Raw genomic sequence first — 26,684 nt, 5'->3', positions numbered from 1 at the left:
GCCAATGCAACTTCCTAGATAATGGATGCCTGAACACATCCCAGCTCTGGGAAGTGCAGTCATTAATTATCTATCACACGTTAATCCATGTAGTAAACCACGGACTGTATATGATCAGTAGTAACCACACATAATTGTAACATCTAGCCATCTTCTTATCTGTGATTATATTCGCTGTGTAGCCTATGTTTAGATTTGACCGGTGGATATTACGACGCGATGGGCAGCAGCTAGCGAGCAGTCCAAAGCTAGCTGCAGCTAGCTCGTTGGCTAGCCGAGGTAGGAGCTCTGCAGACCCGCATTTAACTCGTTTTTGAAGCTAGTTTCCGTTCCATGTCATCTTTAATTTAACCGATATTTTTTGTATGTGTGTTAAGTTAAATGATCAAGGGAACGGCTTTCTTTTTTGGATATGTAGCTAGCTAGGTCAGTGAATAACCGATGTTAGCTAGTTATGTGGGTCATCGTCGGGTTGGACCTGTTAGCAGGACAGCTGGTTAGCACGGCAGCTAGCTGGTTGAGGATGATTTTATTTATCACTCATTTAAAACAGAAAGGGAATACATACACATGCTTGTGTTGGTGAGGATTACTCCGCATGCTTGTGTTGGTGAGGATTACTCTGCACATTGTGAATGTGAGAAAACAAACAAGAACGAAAATGTACGAGTTTAGCTTGCCGTCCATCTACAGCATAGCTCTTCCGGCCGGCCGATTAATCGGTCGACCTCTAGGTCATACAAGGTCATCTACATTTTCACACCTATAGTTAATTTGCTCTGGTCTGAATCAGCTGATGAGTTTGTAAACGTGGAGTGTTTTCCCTTTGGTTCGGTTTCGTTTCACACTGAGAAAAATCTAAGTGAACCAACATGCATCATTGCAAACCACCAGAGATGGCAAAAGTACTCACTTCCCGTACTCAAGTAGAAGTACAGATACTTGTGTTAAAAAATACTCTGGTAAAAGTAGAAGTACTGATTTAACTTATTTACTCAAGTAAAAGTAACAAAGTACAGGCTTGGAAATTTACTTAAAGTATAAAAGTAAAAGTAGCTTTGCGAATGACAACCATTTTTTTATGCAGAGCTACCTGGACCACACAAATGTTACTAGAGTGCAAGCTAAGAAACTTCAGTGGCCATGGAAAAAAGGCTCTTTATATGCCATTGCCTACATTTTAAATGGATGTCTGCCAATATGCCTAAAACATCACATATATGATTATTGTGACAGAGACTGGGACTCCAGGTTAATAAGATTCTGACTGAGTAGCTATTTATGAATTCAGTTGTGATTCTGTGAGAATTCACAGATCCATTTTCTCTTTTTTAATCTTCCCCTTAACATTTAAAGGAATCTACATGTACGTGTGTGTGCTCAAATATGGCTTCTGGAAAGAAAATAAAGGATAAAATATGAATTACTAAACAGACATTAATTAAGAAGTTCCCCATACTTTAAGAGTTGCGCAGCACATTGGCCAGGAGTCATTCTTGATGCCTACTATCTCAAACATCTCTCTCAGATAAGGCCAAGGATGTCTTGCTGCTTGTCTGCCGATTTCTTCATTTTCAATCATGTCGCCATCCATACTACTATGTGCTAACGTTACCACCATCAAGCCGCAATGATTTGCCGCGAATGAATACAGAATGCCGCCGAATCTGTCGTCTTGTAGTGGTGTGTCAAGTGCAACATACAGTATATTCCCATCCAATTAGATTGAATGTGGTATTGATGACGCGAAAATAACGGTAACTCCAGTGAAATTATTTGAAACTTGTTAGTAAGGACTAGATTTGGACTGTATTTAAAGCTGAGTCTGGTTTCCAACTTCGCCCCAGGTGTGTCTGTTAAAACACGGACGGAGACAACTTCTCTCTTTTGATGCTTTATTAAGATCAAGCAACGTGCAACCTAGGTAACAGGTGAAGAACACAAACAACAAAATCACTAGCTAACTTATTTTAAATTTCCAAGAACTATAGACCAATATAACAACAGGCTTAAATGAACTGACAACATAAGTTATACGACTTACAGTTCTTAAGGACACACACACACGATCTCAACTGATTATCCTCCGGACAGCTGGTCTCTTTTTCTTTTTGCTCCGTGTGTTGCGCGCGCCCGCTCGCGGTGAGGCGTGTCTGTGCTATTCTCCGACATGACGACCTCTTGTACAAAACTAAAGTAATGAGCCAATTTTGTAAAATGTAAGGAGTAGAAAGTACCGATGTTCATGTTAAAATGTAAGGAGTAAAAGTAAAAATTCGCCACAAAAAAAATATGGTAAAGTAAAAATGGTACTGATATTCATGTTAAAATGTAAGGAGTAAAAGTAAAAAGTCGCCACAAAAAAATATAGTAAAGTAAAAATATCTGAAAAATCTACTTGAGTACAGTAACGTAAGTTAGTATTTGTACTTCGTTACTTCCCATCTCTGCAAACCACGCAGCGTTCACGCCTCTTATTGCTCAGATGTGTCTGCACAAGCAAGAAAGTAAATACAGGAAGAAGGTCCTGCGTTCTTGACTACTGCATATTTCTTGCATCTCCATGGTCAAACCAGCTCATTTTATTTAAATGTTTGAGACATTGTTTCACAAGCGACATTATTACGTCTGCTCACAGAGACTTAGCTCTGCTCTGCTGCTGTCTGTCTCCAACTTTATCGGCGGCTGGTTTGACCAAGCTTGACCGCAGTCTATTTCTCTGAGATAAACAAGCTGCTCTGCTCTGCTCGCAAAACACACCTGAGGTCTGTTTCAGGAAGGTTTACCAAACTCTGAGTCTAACCCTGAACTCTGAGTTGATTTACCCTGAGATGGGAAACTCTGAGTTTTCGGTTCCAGAACAGCTGATTTGAGTTGGTTCAATCAACTCGGAGTAGGTTGACTCAAAGCTAAGCTCGTGCACCACCACAATAAAAATGCAGCATGAATGGAGCCATGATACTATGATTCACCATGGTAACAACCACAAACAAACTGGTCGGCGGAAATACTAATGCGCACATACATGTACATGTACATGAACATGTATTTCGTTAAAAAAGTGGGGGGGAGAAAATTGCTGCTTGAGTCAATGCGTAAGCATTGACAGTGTAGCCTAATTTCATATTTAATCACAGGTAACCTATAATATTACTGGTGAAAACTGGAATGGTATTACACCTATATCAAATTAGGTGCAATCCTGCGGGTGAAAAAGTAAGATACTAATCCCATTCTGAGCCTGCAGCACCATGATTATTAACAGAAATATAATTTATAATCATTTAATTCTTTTTAATGGCTCTCACTGGTTTGTGTCCAGGGAACAGTACAAAAACATAAAAAAAAAAACATTTCAGAGCGAGGCAGACTTTGCTGACGGCTCTGCATACAGTGGCTTTACTAATATGATCCGCATCACCAGTGTTGTAAAGAAAACTGCCGTTTGCAAAAAAAAAATTATGTGACACAAAGAATCTGCTGGGATGTAGAGCATGTCCACGACGGTGGATGTTAGTGATAAGAGGACGGATAAGGTATCTACATATCTAATCGACTGTGAAGAAAATACCTCTCAAATCGGTTATCTGGAAATGAAAATACATCTAGTCGGGACTCATATCATCTCCCAACGTAAACTCTGTGTGAAGTAGGCCTAATACAGCTTTTTCATCAACGGGATCGTCGACAAAAGGACATGCAATGTTTGAGAAAAAAACGTTTTATAATCTGCCTAACGTAAACAATACATTTTTTTTTTATTCATGCAGATAACAAACTGCGCTAAAATGCGCATGATACAGACTGAATGAATGAGGAAATGAAAGAGCGCTGTGTCAGAGGGAGGAGACTGAGAGAAACTCGAGGTTTATTGAAGAAAACCTGCTCCCGACCAGGTTAGGTTCACAGGCTCAGTTACCATAGTAACTGACTCTGAGGTTAAGTTTTTCTGAAACGGGCTGGAGTTACCCCTCTCTCTCAGGTTTGATTAACCTCTCTTTCTGAAACAGAAAACCCAGAGTTTCCCTCATCTCAGGGTTAACAAACTCAGAGTTTTCACTAAACCTGCTTTCTGAAACGGAGCCCAGACTACAGGAGACATTCAGCTCAGACTTGCGGAGTACACATAGTTGGGGCGGTTCGAGGTTGGATCACATTCCCACCACAAATAAACAGCTCCAGAGTTCATTTCATAGTGTACCATGACCCTTCAAGTAGGTCTTGGTACGCTTGTTTGGTCCACTTTTGGTGCGCATTCGACGGCGAGCGCTGCAGTCGCACCTGCCCGAATGAACCGCACCAAGGGTGAACTCTTGTGTGAATGAACCGAACTAAATGAGGCAGGTGTGAAAGCCCCCAAAGGTTGCTTTTGCACAACCGAACCCTGGAGTGTTTTGTGGGATAGTCCAGTTCATTTGGGGCGGTGTGAAAGCTCATTTGAACTCTGGTGCGGACCAAATGACCAAACTCTGGTCCGATTGAAAACGGGGTTCTTTGTTCGCTTCCAAGTGCACTACAGTTCGTTTCACTTCAGGTGAGAACGCGATCCGACTTAAATATAGTAAGGGAACCAAAAATAATGCATCTACTAGCCTGCAATTTCAACCTCGCACACAATTTACGGATGTATGATTTAAGGGATGATAACTTTCAAATCCATAACCTGTTATGACTGTATGATGCTCGTTGTCTGTGTGACAACACATCATCTCTCTCTCATCAGGGCCCACTCTTTCCTTCACTCGCTGTCTGTCAGCTGCTCATTGTTAGCCTTCTTTTAAAATATTACACTAAAGCAAAAGCCAGTAAACCCAAGATGTTATAAATGTTGTTGCTTCATTATTTCTGAGACCAGGAAGAGTTAGGGGTTTCACTCGGATATTCTGTCTAGTAGGCAAGCTATCGTTTCGACTGTATGACAAATAAAGTGCAGTCTGAACCCAAATCGAACCAAAAAAAAAAAATGTTGCAACTTACTTCACGAATCGCACCGAGTCTTCCAAACTATAGGTTTGAAAGCGCCCTACTGTAAGTTTCTCAAACCAGAATACATTTACATTCGCAAACATACAACCAGAACTCTTCAAAAACCTGGTAATAAGCTGGATACTAATGTCAATACACACTCATTCGCATGGTCATTATGTGCTACACCGCTTTGAAAAAGCATAAATAGTGAATACATCTTTCATTTTGTTCAAAGCAAGCAGTCGACTCTTTCCATAATTTCCCCTGACCTTCATGTCAGAGTGGCTGTGTCAAAGTCAGCTGGGACTGTACAGCAATTAACATTCCAGCTGTAATGACTACAGGCCATTCATAAGCGTTGAAAGCACAAAACCATTGAAGAAGTATTGAAGCGATATGTGCAGTAACATCGTAACACCTATTAATATTTAGTATCTAGGGACAGGCATTGGGAAATTATCAATGGCTATAAATGCTGTGTTGCTGTACATGGGAGATTTGCTGCAAAAATGTCTATGTTGTAGCATCTGTCCCTATTCAGATAAACATCAAATTAAAAAATTAGCTTTGGGAGCATGTTTCATTTGTCAGAAGTCAACGACGCGTACTTTTGTCTATAACGGAATCATGCAGCATCCTTTCCTTTCCTTTAACCCAATGCTTGCATACTGCTTGATTAAGCACCTTACAAGAATGAAATCAAATACTGGAACTCCGGCAGCGGAGCCTTCGTTGGCGCCAACTGCTCTTTCAAACAACCAATAACTGCTAAACTGTTGGCAGTGTTTGGGGGGGTTCGATCGATTACCCTCGTCCGTCCCTGACTCTGGATGCTTAAAGCAGAAGTAGGAGTTTACTGTGTTTGAGGTGATATTTTCCTATGGCAGCGGCGCTAATCATTTAGCTCCTGCCACTATTGACCGCATACACTGCTATCCTAGAATAAGAAAGCAGGTTTCAAAGGTATAGCTGAAATACAATACAGTGGATGCTTTGATAAGCTTCACGCTTTAAGTCTTCTCTACTACTTATCTACAAGAGTTGTAGACTTAGATTTCAGCCTTTTCTTCCTTGCAGATCCTCTAAGGTTTTGTCCGACTTGAAGGGGATTTATTATTGGTTAGCTGTGATCTTCAGCCCTCTACCGTTTGTTTTGGTGGAGTGCAAGTTCAAACTTTGGCTGGGTCATTCAAGGTAACTCAAACTGCACTCCAGCTTGGCCTTGGCTCGGTGCCTCCACCACTCATGCTTTTCCTGTCTGAGGCTGTGTGTGCACTCTGCAGCAGGGTTCTTCTAGGATCTCCCTCTCTCTGTATTTGACTCTGTTCACATGCTGGGTCCTGACCAGACTCCCAGTCCCTGCCAGTGAGATCCAGTCCCAGGGCATGAAGTTGCAACCACGCTCAACAGCAAGAAAGGTGTTATCCATATGTGGATTGGTTCTTTGAGTTTCCCAGGTTGTAGTAGTTGGTATTCGGGCCAAAGGGTATTGTGTAATCCGACCACTAATCTTTTTGCACATGCTGAGTCATCTAAACCACACCAGTAGTTTAAGGGGGCTTTCACACCTACCTTGTTTGGTCCGGACTTTCTGACTTTTCAGTTTGATCCGAACCAAAATTACAGGTGTGAAACCTCCCCTGGACCACAGTCCGGCCCAAATGGCCAAAATTTGGTCCGACCAAAAGAGGTAGTCTCGATCTGGATCAAACTGAACCATGGTCCGGTTTGTTTATAGCGTGAAAGCATCTTTTGGATGGTTCGGACTTTCGGACCAAATACAGGAAGCTCTAGCAGGCTATCATTGTGTTATAAGACCGGGGAAACTCCTTTTAAGGAATAGCTAATTGTTTAGTGTGTACCTGAGAGAGAGTGTGACAGTGTCAACGCTCAGAGCAGACATCTGTCGGCTATCAGAGCTGAGAATACATCAGCAGTATTCTTGTTAAGTGGTAGTAAATGTACAGTGTAGGTTTCCGTTTGCTGCATAAAGAAAGTTCACGTGTCTTGCTTCTCAACATTGCAACAAAACAAAAAGAGCTGCGGCAGCACGGGCAGAGCAGCAGACAGTTGAAAAAACTCTGACTCACAGAGAAAGGAGACGAGAGGACGAGGAAGCTCGTCTACAAACCAATTATAAGTATCAGGAGACACAGCTCACGTATGTGATGAAGACAGGGCGTAGTTTTGTCACGTATAGATCTTTAGTGCGCTTGCATAACTGCAGTGTGAAACCAAAACTTACCAGATCAAATGCAAAAACATGAACCTTGATCCGGACCTTGGTTTGGACTTTCAGGTGTGAAAGCCCCCTTAGATTATTAGTTGCTCTCATCAATATGTTTCTATTTAAAATAGAAGTGCACGATTCAGAAAATGTCACGATTTGATTCAATATTGATTTTTTTACTTAAAGGGATATTTCACCGCTGGAAAGCTGAATATATCTTTAAATTGGGTCACTTATGTAGTATAAATGTGAAAAAAAATTGAAATTGGTGCCTTCTAGGCTGAGAAAAGCCAGGAAATGTGTTTTTGGCTCATGTGGATGAAAGACACCAAATCCCAGAATGCACTTGCTTTGCTGCTCTGAGTACACTCCCAAGCCACGCCTACCGTTTACAGACAGACAGTGAGACGGTCAACTCAATTCAACTGTTTTATTGTCATTTCAACCATATACACGAAACAACGTTTCACCGTGGCTCAAGTGGTTACACAATATATAAAAACGACATTATATAAAAACGACATACGAAACACATTATATGCTCCGTAAAGGTCAGCTAACAATACAATACACATACATACAATACTAGCATTAGCGCTTGGTAGGCTGTAAAACACATTGGAGACAAGACCGCACGTCTCATATTTCAGACACTGCAAAGTTATACATTGTCGGGCTATTTCGTTATTAAATTCACTTCTGATACTTTTTTAAGCGAGAAATCAACTATATAAAGCTCAAATATGGGCCGTCTTACGAGAATTGATGGCTAATTGCAAATTTGGTAAGATGTGTCGGACTTTAGGAGCTCCACACAGTCTGACGAGAAAGCGGCAACCTCCATACCCAGTGAAAGTCACCGTTTCTCGGTTACTGGACGACCGGGGCTTGGGGCTCCGCGGAGATCCGGAGCTGCAAGCTAGGCTATGTGTCCCATTTAATCCTATGGGAAAAGATTGTTGCTACACTTTCGGCATAACTTTCGTATATTTACAGTTTGAATTTCGTCACGCCACTTACATAATATATACCCCAAGGTCTTATTAAGCTAACAATGGTGTCCGATTTCAATTTAATGATTTTTTGTGAACATTAGGGGTTTCGTTAGCTGCGACTGTCCCTCCAACCCTATGTGTACAGATAGCAGCTAGTTAGCTTCATTTTCGGCGTAATTTGAATATATTTACAGTTTGAATTTCGTCACGCCACTTGGTAGGCTGTAAAACTGAGTATAAACACAGCCATAAATTTGCGTGGAATGTAGAATAGTTTTATCTAACAGTCACAAACTCCACCAGCGGTTAGCAGTTAGTTGGATACAAGCACCCCATTTCTGCAACAGTCCGTGTTAAAAAAGCCCACCTCCACTAGCTAGCTAGTCTTACCCAGTGACAGAGCAGCACTGTTGTTCAGCTATGTTTCCACAACAACAAAAACACAGCAGTCTCTGAACTCACGTTGGGAGTTTCGTTGAAGTTGGATGTAGTCCAGTTTGTTGTCGAAAGAGACACTTGCAAGCAGGATTGAGGTGGTCGGCTGGCGTTAGCTTTCCACCTAGCTCTATGAGCTAGGGACATCCTCCGCGTCTCACCGCTGAGGATACCCCCTTACCGGTTAACGGCATGGAGCGACACCGCAGGCTGATGTTCTGGTCTCTGTAGCAGGTAAAGCCTGTCAAGTATTCCGGCTAGCGGCACCGCAGGCTGAGGTGCTGGTCTCCGTAGCAGACGAAGCCTGTCAAGTATTCCGGCTAGCGGCACCGCAGGCTGAGGTGCTGGTCTCCGTAGCAGGCGAAGCCTGGCACAGGTGGCTGGCTAGCATTAGCTTCCACCTAGCTCCAACTCCTACCCTCGTCCCGCTTTCCGCACACCGCTGAGGATGTCCCCTTACCGGCTAGCAATGTATCCCGGTGGTACATGTGTGCGGTAGTTTGTATGCACATAATTGTTGTTCTAAAATTTCCTTAGGGATGAATAAATCGGTTTCTGCCGAGAAGCTAAGCGATGATTCAAGATGGCTGACACTCGTTTTTTACCTCGGCATTCTCCGTAAAAAAACGACGTCCAACCCCCTATGGGCTATGCGGAAGTACTGGCTGTAGTCCTTTGCCTCTGGAAAAATTTATACCGATGACGTAAAATGACGATGACGATCGTCATCGGTATAAATTTTTCCAGACCCACAATACAGAGATCTCCCCTCTCAGGGGGACATGAGGGAGGGAAGCACGGTCATTCAAAAATACTACCGTGTTTCTGCTGATACAAACCTTAATGCTAAATCGGTGAAGTATCCTTTTAAAGATGCACTAATTAATATTTTTAATTTGGACAATGGATCAAATGAATGTGTGAAATGGTGTTACTTATAGTGACAAATCCACAGAGAGTTTTCAGAGTGTAGTCTATCAGGAGCCCTGGCAGTGTCATGGTTAAGGATTTGGATGGCCTAACGGCAGTGTTTTCCCTGGGTTTTGTCGAAGACTTAGGTGCGCATATTTGGCGGAGGGGTTTAGGGGTCTTTCCTTAAAATAACAAATTATGTTTTTCAATTTAAAAAAATGCAATTTGACATCATTTTTTACCGTTATTATCATATCTGTGTCTAAAACATTGGAAAAGCTAGAGCAGATAATAAATGAATAACACTCAAAAAACTCCAAGTCCAACTACAATCATTAGATCTGAGAAAAGTCTTTTAGTTAGTTTGATGCTTTTTCAAAACGTTTTTTGGCACTTTTTACTCTGTTTTAGGTGCTTTTTTGCCACATTTCACATTCATTCAGCTTAGGTGCTGCCAAAAAACAGCTTGGGTGCTGCACCTAAGACTTAAACTGGCTAAACTGCCTAAGGGAAGTAGCTCCTCTTTAGCGTCTCCTTTCTGGCCCTATGACTGCGGTAGGGCTTCCCTGATCAAAGAGGCCATTGTTTGAATGGCTCGAATCCTTAATGATTCTGCCAGCCTTGGTCCTGCGCTGCGAATAGGCTGGGGAGGGCATCCCCCATGTAACCTTGGGCCGACTGTCTCTCTGGAGAGCCTTGCAGTCCTGCTGTGATACCAGGTGGTGATGTTCCTAGACTCTTCACAGGCTACATTTACATTGCTACGTTTTGGTTATTAATCAGAGTTTTGAGCCAAAAGTGATCTCTGTGCACACAAGTATTTGTAGCTCCATTAGAAGAACTAATCTCTGTTTAAACTAACACCCCAAACCTCCTATCTCATCAACATCCTTGTATACTGGGCATAAACAGGAGGCAGCATGTATACTCGTAGGTAGTGGTAGTTGCCATGGTAACGTTAGTAGCTTAGTCTCGGAGGCCGAGACGTCATGACCCAATCAGGCGGCGAAACGTTAGCGTTGGTGTCGGTGTTGCCAAAGGTCTCCGTTTGCGGCCGTTGAGACTGCAACACGGGTCGGAAGTGTTTCCAAATGTCTCTGGTTTTCCGGGCTCGGAAACACCAGAGCAGGGGGAATGAGAGGTGTAAATGTAGCAGAAGATATTTGTATTTAACCAAAATGTAGCAATGTAAATGTAGCCACAGTGCAGGTGTAGAATGTTGTGAGTGTTTGTGGGGGGAATTGTGGATTTCCGCAGTTGCCGGAGACGCTATTGTGCCTTTTTACGACAAGGAAAATGGGTAGTTAAGATGAAAGTTAATTGAGCCTTACAGTAAATAGCTTTCAGTGTTTCCTCTAGAATTTAGCATCTCACATCACACTTTCAGTCACTATGACCACTACTACGGTCAGAAACATTTTGCCAAAATAAGAACAATGCCAATGTAAAGTCAATGAGAAGATGACGTAGCACTAAGAGCGACTACGGTAGCGAGTAGTATGAAAGCCCGAAAATCCGCATAGGGAGGTTGGTTGGGGTGGTGGATGGGTTAAACAACACAGGACTTTCACCCAGGAGACAGGGGATTGTGTCCCGCGTGTCACGTTTCCTAAACCCAACAGTCACTTTCTTCTTTTACTAAACCCAACCGTCCCCAACCGTTTATTTTCCTAAACCCAACCATCTCGTTCTTCTTTTCCTAAACCCAACCGTCCCGTTCTTCTTTTCCTAAACCCAACCGTCCCGTTGTTGTCCCGCGTGTCATAGAAACGTAAGCCCACCCACGACCTTTTCCTTAACTTAAGGGGCCGTGTTCATTTCACGGAATTCTTCCGTGGGCCCATCTCAGAATTTTCGACGATCCGTGTTCATTTCACAGAATTTTTCCGTGGGCCCATCACGGAAACCCTGTTGTGCGTCTGCCCTATTTCTGATACCATGGCGGCAGAAATTTTACATACGTAAAATTAACATAGAGGAAACAATGGCTTTAATACTGGGTGTTGAGCCCATGCTGCCTGGGTGAAAACCAGGAATCCTGACCGCTAGACTATATGGGAAAGATGCGATAAGTGTGCAATAGTGATAGACCGATTTTTGCGTTTTTATGTGCATTGGCCGATACGCGGCTGCTGCGTCCGCCAATAGTTTTTTTTCCGGCATTATTCACAGACAGGTGTCCACAGGCAGCTCTGTACTGCTGGAGATGCTGCAGTTCACGTGCAGACCATCCACTGCCCCTCCCCCACTAGCAGAGTGCTATGGTAGCAGACTGCCATGGTGCTGGAAATTTAGTCTTAAATTACAAATCAAGCACTTTATTTCAATGGCTACTTTTCGGGTTTATTATTTTCTTAAATTATTTAAATGTGTTGACAAAGGACATTTTGTGATGACCTGATTATATCTGTCTTAACATATGTCAGCAAGCAATGCATCATCAAGGCTGTGTTGTAGATGTTGATGAAAGCCTTTTACCCTTGCACAGTTAATCATATGCAGTGCACCCATCCATATGATGCACATTGCACACATAATTTGGGTGATATGAATGTAAGATGATTGCAGAAGTGACACTGATCTGTGTTTTTGTTTATTATTTTTAAAGAAATGGCAGAGCAGATTCCGAAAACAAATCCAGTGTGGCAGGGTTTACATTTTTATGATGTAAATTGAGGGAGCAAAAGCAGTATCGGCTCCAAATATCGGCTCAAGAAAATTGGCAGCCCGTATCGGTCATCGGCTAAGGCTGATGGAAAAAAAATTGGCATTGGCACTAAAAAATCCATATCGGTCGATCCCTAGTGTGCAATGACAAAGAAAAAAGAAGACAAAAACTAATCGGTAGGATTGAGTATTGTTTCGATTTTCAATCTTTATTCCAATTACGCCTATTTATTCCGGTTATTATTAAAAGTTCTGATTCTTTTTAAAATGAACATAGGTCCTTGTGTGAATTTCTTAAGTACAATGATCTTCTTACCCCCACCAGTACATTTCTGGAAGAAACTTGATACCTTAATTCGGCAGTATATTTGGAATAATAAACAACCTAGGCTAAAATACTCACTGGAAGTCTAAGACTGCAAGACCTTGCCTTTGCAGGTGTATGTCCAAAAAAGTGTATGCTAGCCTATGGCCCTATTATCACCAACACATTGACCAACTTTAAACAGGTGGAGGAGCAACTACGCTACACCAATAAGTGGCATTTGAATACCCCAATATGGCACAATGCACAATTAATGTCTGGTAACAAACCCTTTGCTTGTAAGCAGTGGAGTGACAGAGGTATTTATACTTTAGACCAGTTATTCAATGAGAAAGGTATGTTGAGTTTTGAAGACCTGAGAGCTAGTTTTGAGGTCGCCAGGACATCCTTCTACTTTTATCTTAGCTAAAGATCAGCCCTAAAATGTTATGGAGTGCCGTGGGGAAACAGTCTTGAGGCGCACCCAGTCATTAAATTGTTTGTTGATTTTCCTGTGAGGGGATTAGTGTCCAAGATGTATGCTAAACTGATGCAAGTATCCATAGGAGAACTCCCAAAAGTAAAGAAATGGGAGCGAGAGCTGAGCCCTGAAGGGAACGCAATTATTTGGGAGACAGTTTGGGACAACATTTTCCACTGTTCCAAGAACCCAAATCACCAGCAGATCCACTTCAACATATGTCATAGGACATATTGGACTCTTCAGAAGAGATACGTCTCTAAAGTCATTCCCACTCCCTATTGCAAGTTCTGTCAACCTGAACAAACTGGAACTTTCCTGCATATGGTCTGGGAGTGTGGACAGGTGCATGAGTTCTGGAATAAAACATCAATAATATCTGAGGTGATAGGATGTCGAATTCCTACTGACCCGATTGTTTTGTTACTTATGACGACTCTAAATTACACCTGCTTGGGAGACAGAGGAAAATGTGGCTAGCCGGCTCAACTGCATAGCTCAATGCTGGCTCCCCCCCTCACTCGCTTTGTATAAAACAGTTGTTGGCGTATTTTCTGGACATAGTTATGCTTGAGCTCTCTACAGCAAGGATTAACAAGGCCAGATCATCAACTATCAGCCTATGGGAAAGCGCAGCAGCACAAATATCAGACTTAATGACCTCAACCCCACAAGAACTAGAGGAGAGTGATTAGGTAAGGTGTGATTTCTGTTTATTTGTTTGTTTTGTTTTCCTCGAAACTGCAGAGGGTGGGGGATGGGAGAGGGTTTTTGTTCTTGTTCAATTTATGTTGATCTGTTCTGTGCACCATCTGCTATTACCTGTCACACGGTGTGGAATGTGTTTTGTATGTCTGAAGGTGCCAATAAAAAAAGTTGATCACAAAAAAAAATGGCATGTTATTTTAAAATGGTAAGGCAATCAAATTATTTTGAAAGCTAAAACAAAGCAAACATTAGCTGTCTTGCCATTCACATTTGAAAGTTTAAAATGAACATAAGTCAAGGTCCAAGATGTTATACCAGATGCAGTATTTGTATGTATAGATGGACATCCTCCCTTTGCATGGACATATTCTCGTACAGTCATTATATTTTGCTGTAACACAACTGTATTTTTTTAAATACGTTGGCTAAAAATCACACAGCTTCTTCTCAGTCATTAAACAGTCAATGCAGAACATTTTACACACATTGCTGGACTCACTCTCCAGTGATAGTGATATCTCCACTGTCCAATAAATGTCAATAGTGAAATCGCCTGTAGAGGCCCTCCTTATACTAAAGAGCTTGCCCAAAATCATCATGTTTGAATGTTTTGCGTCTGTATCAAAGGTACTCTGGTAATGGTTGTCTGTACATCCACTGTGACCGAGCAAACACAGACTCTATACCGCCTCTTTAAATATATACAGTATAGGCCATAAGAAAAAGAAGAACCGTACGAGAAATCCGTGAAAAATAATTAATTCTTATTCTGCACTGCAATTATTTGACACACTAGCTCAGAAAGTCCAAACAAAATTGTCCGTATATCCCTGGAAAACCGACACGCTCTACACATACACATACAGATAGCATGTGTTGGAAACCTGTGGACATAACCTACTTATTTACCTCTTTGTGTGCTCTTATTTAGTTCTCATGTGTGACTAGGCTGCTGCAACTCTGCAATGTCCCATTTATGTCTCTATGTAGGCAAAAAAAGTGTCATATAAACTGTCTAAACCATGTAATGGTATGATAAATGACACAAAAACAAATACATGGACCATGTAGCCTAGTTGTTTTCAGTCACACCTCTTCACCCTCCTCATGTTCTCTCAGCATATCACAGAGCCACAGACACTTAGACAGAAGGAAGTAAAACAGATAGTTAGGCAGAAAGGAAGCTGTCAGACTGCCCTGGATGCCTTATTTCTTTTTGTTCTTTGCCGTTCTGTAGACTCTCTAGACCTGCATGTATGATTGGGCAGAAGAACACTGGTTGACTCATGCCTGTCATTCTGCTTTCTCTTCCTGTATCACTTCTTTTTTTTTTTTCTTCTTCTTCTTGTTCCCTAAACCATATGTTAGTCTCTAGTACACGTGTGTGTGTGTGTGTGTGTGTGTGTGTGTGTGTGTGTGTGTGTGTGTGTGTGTGTGTGTGTGTGTGTGTGTGTGTGTGTGTGTGTGTGTGTGTGTGTGTGTGTGTGTTTCTGTGGTTGCCTGTTCATGTTAAAATCATTGAAGAGCAAAGAAAGAAGAATCCTCCAAAATGCTGAATTCTGAGTGAGTGGTTATTTTGCAGACTATTTACTTGTCGAATAGGATGATCTTTATAAGATGAACTTTGGATATTAGTTAGATGAAAAGAAGCACATAAGCAGAGCTGCAGAGGAAGTATGCAGTCAAAATTGCACTTTATCGAGAAACCACAATGGGCGTTATCAGTGGTTAACAGCCTCATAGATATGGGTCCAAAGGGGCGAAGCTCGAAACCTTGAAAATGGATTTAAAAGTGTTTGTTGGGAGAGGATGAGACATGGGGACTGCCCACATTGTCAAAAGGTTTTCAGACAGGCATCCCAGTTTTATGTCTTCACAATGGGATTTTCAGAGAACACACATTTGGCTATTTTGATTTTTTTAAATCAGCTGAGGCTACATTTACATTGCTACGTTTTGGTTTAAAAATGAATATCTTTTGCTACGTTTACACCTCTTATTCCCCCTTCTCTGGAGTTTCTGAGCCCCTAAACCAGAGATATTTGGAAATACTTTTTTTCCCCAGCTAAACCATCTATTGAAATTTGCTTTGGTGTCGAAAATGAAAATCAGAGCTTAAATCACAATCTGTTGGTTTAAAATTCAACCATTTGGCACTCAAGCAAAGATTTATTTGTTTTCTGGGAATGTGTTTAGAAAAGCTTTGAAGTGGGTTTGGTTGCCTGTGGTGGGATTGGCTGCCCTCGCAGATGCAAATGCTTTTTAAAAAGGCGCGACAAAGCTTGATTTGTGCTGAATGAATCAAAGTCCAGTAATGCTTTTGTGTTCTGGGCATACTGTAGATCAGAGGAGTCACATTTATTTTAGTTCATGGGCCACATTCAGCCCAGTTTGATCCCAAGTGGGCCGGACCAGTAAAACCATTCTTTTAGTGTAAAGGGGTACAGGTATATAATGAATAATCTATTTACAGAACAGATGATTAACAACCTGAGATGTCTTAAGAAAGTGCACTTTCATCAATATGTGTGTTTTTAACTGTATTCTGGTCAGGATGGAACAGTAAATTAGTCTGATAGTCGCGTTGAATATTATATATTCCTTGGGCACTGAAAGGTGCTGTGAACACCCCCAAACAAACTGGCTCAATCCCCAACATGTTAAATACATAATAAAGATGTCAAATTTCGAAAAAATTACATAGGAATGTAAAATATATAAACTCACTTATTAATGGTGTCTCTAGTGATAGCTAGCGATATCTCCAATATCACGATATTTTTTTACCAAATACATCAATGTTGATATTTATTATTAAATATATTAAAGGGTTCACTATTGGTGCTTTCACAAATATTTACACAGTAAGAGTTTTGATAAATATCACCAATAGTTTTGATACCATGGCAAATTACTAAACAGTAAGTAAGTCCGGTAAGTCCAGAAACGTGTGTCATATCACGATATTACGATATCCAAAATGTAAGACAATATCGAGTCTCATATATCAATATAATATTGATATATTGCCCAGCCCTAATCACTCACACTCCTTATACTTAAGATCTTGCTTTCTCTTGTTTTCAATGTTTTCGTCTGTATCAAGAAGTACTCCGGTAATCGTCTATAGATCCATTGTGACCAAGCAAACACTGTCTCTATACCGCCTGTTTAAATATATAAATTCCAGAAAGAAAATAGGAACAGTAAGAGGGACACAAATCCTTGAAAATTAAAAAAATCTGTTAAAAACCTGTGGACTTAGGACTAGGCAATATATCGATTATATCGACATCGATATATGAGGCTAGATATCGTCTTAGATTTTGAATATCTTGATATGACACAAGTGTTTATTTTCCTGGTTTTAAAGGCTGCATTACAGTAAAGTGACTTAACCCACATTATTGGTGATTATCTAAACTCTCATTGTGTTAATATTTTGTGAAAGCACCAATGGTCAAACCTACAATATCGCCGCAACATCGACATTGATGTATTTGGTCAAAAATATCATGATATTTGATTTTCTCCATATCGCCCAGCTCTATGTGGACATAGCCCATTTACCATGAATGTATAATAATAACTTGATAAAAAATTCCCCGGATGATCGGCACTTCTTCCGCGCTGTGCGGCCCATAGAGCCGGCTACTTCCAGTTAAGCGCAATGCTAAATTGAACGGGGATTACATGATTTAATCCCCATTCATTCTTCTAGACTTTTCAAATGTTATCAGACCGAATGGATCAAATTCTGATAGTGAAACAAGTCATTTCACGGGGGTGGCTTCAGAGCCCAGAGCACTTCCTGGGAGCCCGGTATTTACCTCCTTGTGTGCTCTTATTTAGTTTTCATGTGTAACTAGGCTGTAACTCTGCAATTCCCCATTTATTTATCTACGTAGGCAAAAAAAAGTTTCATATAAACTGTCCCAAACCATTTAATGGTATGATAAATGACCATATATGGTGAAAAAATGCATAGACCGCGTTGTTTTCAGTCTCACTTCTCATGTTCTCTCAGTATATCACAGAGCCAGACACTTGGACAGAAGGAAGCAAAACAGATAGGCAGAGAGAAAGCTGACAGACTGTGCCCTGGATGCTGCACACTGTCTGCTGTTGTGTCGAAAATGCAAATCTTACCAGTGTATTGGCGTGTGTACTTCGTACACAGCAATACTGCCAATCGGTCCCAAAATTTCCCAATTAGATAGTAAATGCCGTAAACATATTCTATGTAAATCTTTACAATCATTCACCAAAAGAACCAAGCAGGCCTGTCTTGTTGCACCATCCAAATGTTCTTCAAAACTTGCCATTTTCAGCATGTAGCTTGCTAGCTCGAGGGTTGTTGTTGTTTTCCGAAATTGAACAGAGTTTGAGAGCGGCAACAAACAGAGAGCGGAAGGCAAGGGACATCCGGCAGAACATCCGGTGGCGCCGGATGTGAGGCAGTTATCCTGGTAATGTACTGTTGTTGATCCTGACTATCCCATGGTAGACAATCACCTGCCAAGTATTGCCCTCTCCAAACAGTTACCAATGGCGCCTTTTCAGATGGTCCCCTTCACCTGATTATAGTATTTATTTCATAATGTCTTATTTATTTATGAAATATTGAAGTCATTGGGGCTCCATACTGCAAAGCAGGGAAGCACTGCTACTAAACACTGACTGTGGCACTCCGGCTTTTTTGAAAGTTTAGCAGAGGACTCTAAACTTACTTAGCCTCCGAGGTTGACCCTTTTTAATTGGCATTTCGGCAAAATGGTCTGGAACTAATGCGTGTTGTATTTTGGTTGAAAAGAAAAAGTTCTTTGACATTTCTCTAAGAGGCAATCCTGTGGATTGGAAAACACTGTTGTTGATCACAGAGGTTACTGTGCAGCATACAAATGTAAAGTTCAGTGAGGAGAGCAAACTGTGCAGCAGTTCCGAGAAAAGAATTACACAGGCACACAAATAAAAGTGTGGCAGCCAGACTTAGTGTTTTTCCAATATAAAAGACAGGCAGGGTGCTGGTACACAGAATTTTAAGTAAAAGCTGAACTTCAAAAAGCTGAAATACAAAATTACAAAGCAGGAGAACAAATCCTAGAAAAGCAAAACTTATAAGTTGGATGTAGTCCATTGCATTCATACATACATTATAATGTATGTAAAAACATAATGCCAGCCAAATGAATATATCTTTTATACAGGCTGATAGACAAGTCAATATCTACACACAATATTGTATCCGAGGAAAGTATGCCCAGTGTGCCCGGATGACTGGGTAGTGATGAGCTTAATTTGTTACGCATTAAGTAGCCTACACTATCTCTAATCTTCTTTTAGTAGCCTAATCCTCTTCTGGCCTTGGTAGCAGGAACACTGTTCCTATTCACAATAAGTGCAGCCGTTGACGCTATGAGAACACCATCATGCAGCCTCATGCAGTTGGTGGGTATCTCAAAGTTAGCGTTTAAACTGGTTCTCATCATTTCTAGCCACACTATTGGCGTGGCATAAGGGATTTTAATGTTGCCTGTATGTCAGCTGGTCCAGACTGAAATACTCCAACAACTGTTGGATGGATTGTCATAAAGCCTTGTACAGCCATTCATGGTCGTAAAAATGATATAGCCTACTGACTTGCCTGACATTTCCTCAAGGTTGACATTTGTGGTTTTAAGTGAAATGTCTCAATAACTATCAGATGGATTGTCATGATGACATTTGGTTCATTCATGTCCCCCTCAGGATGAACTGTTTTGTACTATAAAACTGTACTGGACTATAATCCTGTCCTTTCCACATAGCACCATCATCATCATTGATCTTTCTAAACCATGACCATGACTAACATTAAAATCCAGGCATTTGCTACAAGGGCACCCAGACTTTAGAGAACTACAACCTTGATTGGAAGCTTGGTTCGAAGAGCATTTTATAATCCATGGCTCCCTCTTTCTCTTCTTTTTACTTACAAACCAAAACCAGTAGATCATACATAGGTTGTTTTTTCAATCTAGCTGATAAAAGTTCATTGTTGTTCACAACATGGACTGTCAGTCCTTGTTCATTGAGCTGCTGTGATTTGTTGTGGTCTCACAATAAAGTTGTCCTCTATACTACAGGTGGCGTTTGGACCTCTTCAGAGTATTTCCTGTTTTAATGCACCTTGGAGTTGCTCACTAATTAATGTTGATTTAATCAATTAATTATGTTGAGTCTCGTGTACAGAAATGTACAGTTCTTCTGTGCAGTGCCCCCGGCTGTAGTGCTGGTTCCCTGACAACATCATTGTTACGACTAGTGAAGGGAAAGTTGGGTCACTGTTGTTGGCCAATATATAGTTCTTGCACATACTTAAAGTGGCTGTTTGTAACTTTCAGTTTGTGTCGATTGCCCCTTTGGACAAAACGCTCATGTTTTTACCACAGCTGCTGTCGTAAAGATCTTTTAGAGTTAGCGTTACCGGGAGGTCATATTGTCGCAATGAATGTTTTGCTTGGACAGAAAATCATTCATTTACAATAAGAGAATACGTTCCAGATGCATCGTTGCATTTCAAGTCAAGTCAATTTATTGATAGAACACATTTAAAACCAACCTAGGCCGAACAAAGTGCTGTACAAAGTTACATCATGTTATAAAAACAAAGGAAGACAATAAAAATATAGACACAATGAACATCATACAAACAACACACTTCTATACAAATGTCCCTAAACTACATAATACGCCAAAGAATAAATGTGTTTTAAGACGAGACTTAACGATCTTGGCAGTAGAGGAGGACCTAATATGAAAGGGAAGTTTGTTCCAGAGTCTCGGGGCCACAACGGAGAAGGCACGATCACCCTTTTCATCCGAGACTGTGGAATAGCTAAAAGGAACTGATTAGATGATCTTCCTGGAGGAGTGATGTAGGGTAAGGAGATCAGCAATATATAAAGGGGCCAATCCAATGCCTTAAAAACAAGTAACATTACCTTAAAATCGATTCTATATTTGACCGGTAACCAGTGAAGAGAAGCCAATATCGGGGAGATATGATCCCTCCTGTGGTACCAGTCAACAATCTAGCAGCTGCATTTTGGACAAGCTGCAGGCGTGATAAAGATGATTGGCAAATCCCAGAATACAAGGAATTAGACAGAGATAGAGAGATAGAGATACTTTGTTTATCCCGAAGGAAATTAAGGTGTCCAATAGCATATACACAACGTACATACACATAGACACACAGACATATGACATCCACGCACACATACTTCAAAAATACAAAGGAAGATATCAATAGTGTGCCCTTACAGTAAAGTTTGGTTGTAGCATGTTTAAAGGAGCGGTGTGGAAAAAATGCAGAAAGGTGCAATGGTATCATAGTGCAAGATAGTGTCAGTGCAAATTCTATATCTATTCAAGTACAACAGGCAACACGATATATCAAAAATAGAATAATCATTACTTAACTATACATAGACACTAGTAAAGACTTGAAGAAAAGTTTACGTTAAAGTCGAAAACTGTCCTTACAGACAAAAAGACAGTGTGGTGTATTGACCATACAGGCAAGCTAGCAAAATGGGCAGATGGCTAATGTAGCCAGTAAGCCAGTAGTCAATACGAGACGAAATAAGAGCATAAATAACACACTCCAAGTCCTTACGACAGAGGAAGGATTTTAGTTTAGCAATAGTCCTGAGATGAAAAAAGCTACATTTGACAACATAACTAATTTGTTTGTCAAATTTTAATGCTGGGTCAAAGATGAAACCTAGATTTCTGGCAAAAGGGCGCACACTTGAGTCCCCAAATTTTTCTAAAGTCTGGGGAGGGCAAACAACATGACTTCCGTCTTACTCTCATTAAGTTAGAGAAAGTTGTTAGCCATCCAGCACTTAATGTCTTTCAGGCATTGAAAAAGGGACTTTAAAGAGTTGGTATCACCTGTTTTTAGAGGCAGGTACAGCTGTGTGTCATCTTAACAGTGATAAGATATGTTATGTTTGTGAAGAATGGAGCCCAATGGGAGCATGTACAAAGAGAATAATTTTGGCCCTAAAATCGAACCTTGAGGTACACCGCATGTAATCGCTGCCGAAGAGGAGAAGATATTTCCAATTTCAACAGAAAATGTTCTATTTTTTAAATTAAAAAATCAAAAAATCATTTAGCACTTTAAGAAGTGCTGTTTCTGTGCTATGGTGTACTCTGAAACCAGACTGAAAATTGTCCAAGACATTATTTTCACTTAAAAATGAAGAGAGCTGAGCAAGAACAACCTTCTCCAAAATCTTTGACATAAACGATAATTTAGAAATAGGCCTAAAGCTGTTGCAATCAGTAGGGTCAAGGTTGGGTTTTTTAATTAGAGGCTAAACCACAGCATGTTTAAAGCTAGATGGGACCAGTGTTGGGAGTAACATGTTACAAAAGTAACGCAATTACAGTAATGTATTCCTTTCTGCTATAACGCAGTAATATAACGCGTTACTAATTCAATTTCGGTAATATTATACCCGTTACAATACCCGTTACAATCTCAGTAACGTGAGTTACAACGCATTTTAACGCAACATTTAGTGGTGTTCTGTTTTTTTAAGAATTCCCCAACACTGCAAAACATTTCTTCACAGGAAAAAAAAAAGCCGTGAGTATTATTTCCTGTTGCTGGATTCGAGATGACTGCAGAGACAGACACATTTGCGAGATGGACATTATTTTCAGGAGTTATTACGCTGCGTTGAAGTGAGCTGTCCCGTCTCTGTCCACATGGTCAGAGACGGTACGGACAACATCTGTGTCCCAACGGGTGACGGTATGTCAGCGCAGACAGCAGTGTGTCTGAGCTGCTGACAGATAACATCATGTCGGGAATTAATGTTTAGGCTTGCTACACGTAATATCATTGCATTTTATCAGCCGTGGAGAGTTCTGCGCCTGTAGTGGAATGGCTTCGAATGACAACCAAAACCGCTTGTCTTTTACTGTGACCATTTACTGTTCAATATGTTGCAGTTTTACAAACAAAGTGAGCAAGTTAAGCTTGACGGCAGACTGATCTCACAAAGTGGCATATGTATGACACGCCAATTCGTATGCTGTTTTTGCGTGTTATCAAGACGCATAATCGTTTTTTAGCACGTTTATCAACGCCGTTTGGCCTCCATTGACCTACATTACATGTGAATTATCGCCGTAGCGAGTAGTATGAAAGGATGGAGGTTGGTTGGGGATGGCGGATGGCGGATGGGTAAAACACAGGACTTTCACCCAGGAGGGCTGGGATCGCGTACCGCGTGTGGCGTTTATCAACCGTTTTTTTATTTTTTATTTTTTTCCTTTAATAAAGCCTTCCCCAATGTTCTTTTCCTAAACCCAACTGTTTGTTTCCCTAAGCGTGTGACGTTGGTCACCGTCGTGTTTTTGTCGTGTTTTTGTGTTACTAAAGCCTTTCCCAATGTTTTTTTTTTTTTTTTTTTTTTTTTTTTTTTTTATACATGCGTGTGATGTTCTCGCGATAGCACTACACGTTCTCTCAATAACACGGCACGTGGCGTGTATGTTTATAGCTGTATACAGCGTAGACATAAACGTGGATAGCTCAAAATGCATACAGATAAGACGCCATTTGGCTTTAGGAAAATGGCGTGTATGTTTACGCAAAGTCATGATGCCATGTTTTGCATCTAGCGTCTCACGTTCATTTCAGTAGGCTAGCAAGAGTACACAATAGACAACTTCCGTGTAGGCTACTTCAAAATAAAAGCACTTCCTGTGACGGTTCGCAGTAAAACTAAATTACTGTTAAACAAATAAGGTTGTGTACCTTTTCACATATCAGCTGTAAATCAAGTACTGTACATAATGTAAGAGTTTTAATCACACTATAATTGACCATTTCCTTTAGACTGTTTTAAACTAAACAACATGAATTTCTTATTCAAGTGCTTTAAACAGACATTTTACAACAATGCCATACTTCAATACAACTGTAAGGTACTTTTAATTGAGTATTTTAATTTTCTCCTACTTTCCTATTGTACTTATCTATTTTTATAGCTTTAGTTACTTTGCATATTCATATTAATTATACAAAATATTATGAATAATCTATGATGTATTAAAGTGGATAAAGAGGAGACTTTATTGATCCGGTGGGGAAATTCACAAGCTAGCTGCCAAGTCAATCATCTGCTGTTATTTTGGTGAAAGTAACTCAAAAGTAATGCAAAAGTAGTGTAATGCAATACAATACAGTTCAGAGACAGTAATATTGTAATATAACTAATTACTCTCAAATGACAGTAACTAGTAATCTATAATGTATTGGTAGTGGAAGTAACTTGCCCAACACTGGATGGGACTGTGCCATTCATAAGAGAACTATTTATTACAGACAAGAGGCTGGGACCAATATTATCAAATACCTCTTTCAAAAGAAGACAGGGGACAGTTTAAAAGGGGCAACAATATCAAGAACATCTGTGACAGTGGTATTAAACCGAGTAACTAGCTCATCTGTAGACAGAGGCGGAGGTTATCTCTGTAGGGCTAGCAAAATGACAAGCTATGAAAGCATCAGAAAATTGCCTAGCAGTGGACAGGTTCAGTGCTCGGATGTAGCGAGTCAGATTTAATGAGTCCACAAGTTGTAGAAACTGGTTAACTAAAAGCTTTGATGGACAACAGACATGGATATTAAAATCACCAAGGATTAAAATCTTATCAGAGTTGGGCACAATCAAGGATAGAAACTCTGAAAATTCACTGATAAAGTCCTTATTGTACTTTGTACAAGTGTTGTATTGTGAGCTAAACCGGGTATCACTGTCACCGTGTCACAAGCCAAAGCATTAAGAGTTTGTTGTAGAAACTAGAATAATAATAATAATAATAATAATAACTTAGATTTGTATAGTGCCTTTCATGAAACCCAAAGACGCTTTACACATGTACAGGAGGACACAAAACTAATAGGACAACACAAACACGGACTCAAAAGAAATGAAAATGGGCACTAAATGAAAGGCGGACATAACTTCATGTGGGCTACTAACAAACAACCAGATTGCGCATTGTAAAGTTATTTTATGAATGAAATGGACATACCATATACCTGTCTAGGAAGAAGAGGGCCAATTCAGGGTCGTTTTTGAATCCTTTACAATCCTCTAATTGCCTCCATCTGTTGAAAGCCGAAAACCGACGTCTGTCCCAAACTAATTTGACCCCAGACAGAATCACAGTATATAATATAATGGTTCCAAATGGATTTCCTTGGTGCCTTTGACATTGTGTTTCTATTATTTCCTTTGTCCTTATCAAAAGTTCTTGGATGCTGACATAAGAATTGATAAAGTGTTGACTCTTTAAAACTAGAGATGTCCCGATCACAGTATCTGATCGGATACGATTTTGGCTTCTTTTTTAAACTGATTGTGGATCGGCTTTCACCCTGTTTACCTTACTCCGATCATGTACATCAGCTTGTAGTGATGGCTGCCTTTAATCACACACGCCCTGCGCCACAAACGCACCGCCGCACTTTCAAACCAACTTGGTGCGGCCACTCACCAGTGTCTGTTCAGAAATGTAAAAGGAAAAGTAAAAAAGTCTGTCTTTCTTAGTCACCCGTTTTTTTTTTGTTTTTTTTTTACAGAAGCAGATTACTCCAATTCTCCGCGCTTCTTATGTGATTTCACCAGGAAACCACAAAGTGTGGTTTCCTCTGGTTATTCCCTGGAGCCGACATCGGTAAACACCAGAAGAAAATCAAAGATTGACTATTAAGCGCAAGAGATGTCACTAAGTTTAGTTTCCGTTGTCCAGCGGGGAACTTGAAACTGTTTACTCTTTGGTTGGGGGTTTGCTGGGATTCTAAAGAGAACTGTTTTGGTGTTGAGAGAAAAGACTCATTTGCTGCACTAAGTTAAATGTATTAAGCTTAAGACATATTTTAGTTACTTTGTTTACTAGTTAATAGATAAAAAAATACAGTGTGCAGCTCTATTATCTGAGCAAATACAAGTATCGGATCGGGACTCCGTATCGGCAGATATTCAATAATTTAAAAATCTGATCACGGGGTCAAAAAAGCTGATCGGGACATCCCTATTTAAAACCCTATTTTGTGCAGAAAAACCCCACATGACTTGGCAGTGGCAAAGTATTCAGTCATATATGACTAAAGAACACAAACATTTACAGGTATTCTTGCAGACATTTGTCATATCCCATGTGTTTCAGGCAGAGCACTGAGTTTGACCTGTGTTGAGATGCTGACAGCAGATCATCTTGTGTGCCATCTTAATGCTGACACACACTTCCTTCACCATCCTTCACTGAGCAGGTTATCTCCGGCAACATTTCAACACAGACGTATCATCTATTCAGTGTGTGGTTATCTTTTAACAAACGACAAATGAATGGAGGCCTTAAAGTAAAACCTCACATAGATTGTAAATTTACTCGGACCACTTAAACTGAATCGGACTGTGCAGTCTCGCCTCGCGACATTTTTATTTATTTTATTTAACCTTTATTTAACCAGGTTAGTCTCATTGAGATATAAAATCTCTTTTTCAAGAGAGACCTGGCCAAGATAGCAGAACAAATTAGTTACATATAAAAAAATGTACAATCACAAAAGAAACACAAAAGAGGCAAAGACAACTCAAGTGTATTTCAATTAAATAAAAGTGCCATTAATTAAAACATTTGCACGTGTGGATGGACTCATGTTCTATGGTTTTAACATAACCTTTAAAGTCATTTAAGGAAATTGGACACTGTAATTTGAGTGTTTTCTGTAGGTCATTCCAAGTAGAAGGTGCAGCAAACATGAAAGCCTTTTTGAACAACTCTGTCCGGGCTTGAGGTACATTCAATGAAATAGTGTTCTGGGACCATAAACCATAAGTACTCTGTGTAAAAGAAAGAAATTCGAATATGTAACATGGGAGCCTGCCTATAATGCCCTTATATATG

The 26,684-nt window shown here is 40.4% G+C and overlaps 1 protein-coding gene across 3 annotated transcripts in view; it reads left to right on the top strand.

Moving 5' to 3' along the window:
* Nucleotides 1-26,684, top strand: part of thrb (thyroid hormone receptor beta) — a 194,701-nt gene that overhangs the window by 19,973 nt on the left and 148,044 nt on the right. The window lies entirely within an intron of this gene.

This window comes from Sander lucioperca, chromosome 16 (genome assembly GCF_008315115.2).
Source record: "Sander lucioperca isolate FBNREF2018 chromosome 16, SLUC_FBN_1.2, whole genome shotgun sequence".
In the NCBI taxonomy this organism is placed as follows: domain Eukaryota; kingdom Metazoa; phylum Chordata; class Actinopteri; order Perciformes; family Percidae; genus Sander; species Sander lucioperca.
This window is presented reverse-complemented; position numbering and strand designations above follow the sequence as displayed.